The sequence below is a fragment of the Malaclemys terrapin genome, chromosome 12 (assembly GCF_027887155.1).
Source record: "Malaclemys terrapin pileata isolate rMalTer1 chromosome 12, rMalTer1.hap1, whole genome shotgun sequence".
Taxonomy (NCBI): Eukaryota; Metazoa; Chordata; order Testudines; family Emydidae; genus Malaclemys; species Malaclemys terrapin.
In genome coordinates, this window is record NC_071516.1 from 36,476,231 (window position 1) to 36,480,221 (window position 3,991).

The 3,991-nt window shown below is 41.4% G+C and overlaps 1 pseudogene; it reads right to left on the reverse strand.

Moving 5' to 3' along the window:
* On the reverse strand, positions 1 to 1,109 carry LOC128846353 (olfactory receptor 6N1-like; annotated as a pseudogene).
* Between the last annotated feature and the right edge of the window lie 2,882 nt (positions 1,110 to 3,991).

The following is a 3,991-nucleotide window of genomic DNA, read 5'->3' on the forward strand; positions in this document are numbered from 1 at the left end:
TTATTTGACATTCCCTTTCTTTATGAGACTGACAGTTTTCCTTGTAACCCTTCTCAAGGCCTCTTTGACCTCCTTGTTTCTCAGCCTGTAGATGATGGGATTGAACATGGGAGACACCACAGCATAGAGCATGGAGAAGACTTTGTTTATCTCCGGCAACTGGCTTCCAATTGGGACCCAGAGACCATAATGACAGTCCCATAGAAAATGCTAATGACTATAAGGTGTGAGGAGCAGTTGGAGAAAGCTCTTAGTTTCCCTGTGGTCGAAGGGATCTTCCAGATGGTCAGTATGATTTTGTAATAAGAAGCCAGGGTTAGTAAAAATGGGATGAGGCCCACACAGGCACAGACTATGAAAGACAGAGATTGAATCACATGAGTGTCTGTACATGACAGTCTTAGCAGAGGCACAAAATCACAAAAGAAATGGTCAATTTTATTGGAAGCACAGAATGGTAGTCTGGATGTCCAAACTACTGTTATCAGAGGAGCCAGAAGCCCAGTTACCCAACAACCAACCGCTAACTGAAGGCAAACCTTAAAGTTCATAACAGCTGCATAGCGCAGAGGACTGCAGATGGCTAACCACCGGTCGTAGGACATGATTGATAAGAGGCAGCATTCAATAACTGTCATTGAACCAAAAATATACAACTGAGCCAGGCACCCCAAGAAAGGAACCGTTTCCCAGAATGTTAGGAATGTCCTGAGCATCTTGGGGGCAATGGTTGAGGTGTAGCAGATCTCCAAGGTGGATAAATTACCCAAGAAGAAGTACATGGGAGTGTGAAGACAACCATCAGCTAATACTACTGTGATGATGAGGAGGTTTCCAGTCACTGTTACAAGGTAACATCCGAAGAAGTGGGCTGTAGTCCACGAAAGCTTATGCTCTAATAAATTTGTTAGTCTCTAAGGTGCCACAAGTATTCCTGTTCTTCTTTTTGCGGATACAGACTAACACGGCTGCTACTCTGAAACCTGTTACAAGGTAAATAACTAAACATGCCATGAAAAGGAAGGTCTGCAGTTCATGGAGGTTACCAATCCCAGCAGGATGAATTCTGTGATGACAATAGTAAGATTCTCCTGTGCACTACCGGCCATATTCACAAATAGAGAAAAGACATGGAGAAAGGTAGTACCATAATAAATGATTCAATATGCTTATTTTAAAAAGAGCTTGTCATGATCACGGAGCTAACTGCACCGCTGCCCCTTGTCTGAGTGCACCAAGCTCAGGTCTTCTCTTGGGGTGCAATCTCATAATCCTCCCACTATTAAACCCGGACCTGATTACAGTGTCTCGTCTATACCAACGGCTTATCACCCTGCAGGTCCAGCTGGGTTTCAGACACCTGCATTTCCTCCTTTTGGGAACGTGTGATTAATAATATAGAGACTGCAGCCTCCTTAAAACAAAGTATTTTTGGTTAGCAGTTGGAGCAAAGCATTGGAGAAAAATGTTTTTTCTGACAAGAAAGAGTCTGCATGCACATTTAGTCTCATCTAATCTTCCCTTGACTGCCACACTAAATTAGGCTTCTTTCTTAAGTCACAGGAACCGAATAGAAGCAGCTTACTGTTTCAAAACAACAAAAATCCTTTAAGAATTTTCTTTCCCAGGTCTGGCCATGCTGAAATTTCCTTTCTCATACTTTGATTCTATTTTCAATATTCCCAACTTACCTAATCAAAAGCCAGAGACATTTGTAACTAATTTACAACTCCTGAGACTATCTTTGACCATAATTAGCTCTTTAAGACTTAGACATTAATGGTTTGCTTTTGCATTGATTATAGAACACAACTGCTATAACAACTGTTCCCTGTCCATTTTGTCAATTACTGGTATCTTATCAATTACAATGCACATTTATGAGATTTCTTCATGAATTATTATTAGTGCTCTCTGGTGTTCTGGACTAAGACAGCAAGGTCCATGTAAAAAACACTGTGGATAATTACATTCTATCAATTAAAGACATTCATTAGTTAAAATAAAACGTTCTTTAGTATGAGAGTTTAGACAGCTATTTAGCTAACAAAGAAAGGCTTCTGGGATTTTTGCCCAAAGAATCATGAGAGTTCAATATACAAAAGGATTGCAAAAGGTTAATATTTTACTAACAGCTGTGAGATGACAGGTAGAAAAGGGACTTCTTTATCTTCCCCTACATGTGGAGGCTCTGCTACCCAGACAAACCCCTAAGGTGAAACAGCCATTCCAATATATGGTACAGACACCACACTAGTGAAAGATTCAGATGCAATATTAGTAGCTATTAAAGAGAGCCCCCCACATTTGTCACAGGGCCAAGGGGATTCAAACATCCAACTGCCATTGAAATTCCGATTTAATATTTTAATAAAAAATCTGGAAAAAAATATTAAATCATCACGGATAAAGTTTGCAGATGACAAAAAAATTGGGGACTGGTAAATAGTTAAGTTGATAAGTCACTGATACAGAGTGATCTGGATTGCTTGGCAAGCTGGGCACAAGCAAACAATAAATGCAAGTATATGAATCTCGGAACAAAGAATGTCGGCTGTGTTTACATAATGGGGGACTTTATCTAAGGAAACAGTGACTCTGAAAAAGATTTGGGTTCGTGGTGGATAATCAGTTGACCATGAGCTCCCGGTACGATGCTGTGGCCAATTCAATCCTGGGACACATACACACAGGGATCTGAAGTAGCAGTAGAGCACTTATTTTATTTCTGTATTTGGCACTGGTACAACCGTACTGTTGTCCACAGGTTAAAAAGGATGTTGAAAAATGGGAGAGGGTTCAGAGAAGAACCATGAAAATGATTAAAGGATTATAAACCTGCTTCATAGTGATAGACTCAAAGAGCTCAATCTATTTAGCTTAACAAAGAGAAGGTAAAGGGGTGATGTGATCACAGTCTATAAATATCTACCCAGGGAACTAATATATTTAATAATGGGCTCTTGAGTCGAGCACAGACAGATGTAACATGATCGAGTGGCTGAAAATTGAAGCTAGACAAATTCAGACTGGAAATAAGATGTAAATTTTTAACAATGAGAATAATTAACCACTGGAAAAATTTACCAAGTATTGTGGTGGATTCTAAATAAAGATTGGATTTTTTTTCTAAAAGATCTGCTTTAGGAATTATTTTGGGGAAGTTCTCTGGCATGTGTTATACAGGAGATCAGACTAGAAGGTCAATACTTTCCCTTCTGGCCTTATAATCTATGAATCTATTAAAATATTAGTTTCATCTGAGTTAATTTCAGACCCAATTGAAGTACAGAAATATAACCGCATCTATTTCCATGTTCCAAGGAAAAATAGCTGTCCAATTTGCCAAGCCCTTTCCAGAAGCACCTAATTAAGTGTAGAAGTAGAAAAAGATTTTATATCACTTTAAGGAAATGCAGAAGGTGTATATAAGTCCAGGAATGTGTTTGTGCATCTGAGACTAGATAAAGATGTGAGCTGAAGATAGATAATGGTTTTGAGGTGCAAGAATTAATCTTAAAATAGAATGAGAATTCTTTAGACAAGGAGTTTTTGAGAGAAAGTAAGCATAGTACAGGAAACCAGAAGGACCTAAAAGTGCTAGTAGAGGGGTGATGACTCACCGGCGTGGCGCCTCCTGCTGGTTGTCCAGGGAATTAGCTCTCCAGCCTCCTGAGCGCCCTCTGCAGGCCGGGGTCTCGCCTGCCACTGGCCCCCGTGTCCCTCCTGGACCCTGGTGCCCTTTGCCCAGGGGTTCTGCCCACCTCAGTACCCCCTCACTCTGGGTCTCCCCTCCCAGGGGAACCCCCAACCCCTTATCCCCACCTCGCCTCAGTAGCTACTGCCAGTCACCATCTAGCCCCCACTCACTGGGGCAGACGGCAGTCTATAAACCACTCATCTTCGGCAAGGGGGGTTGGACCAGCTGCCTCTGCCTATTCCTGGGCTGCCCCTCTGCAGCCCTAGCACCCTTTTGTGGGCCCTAAGCTCG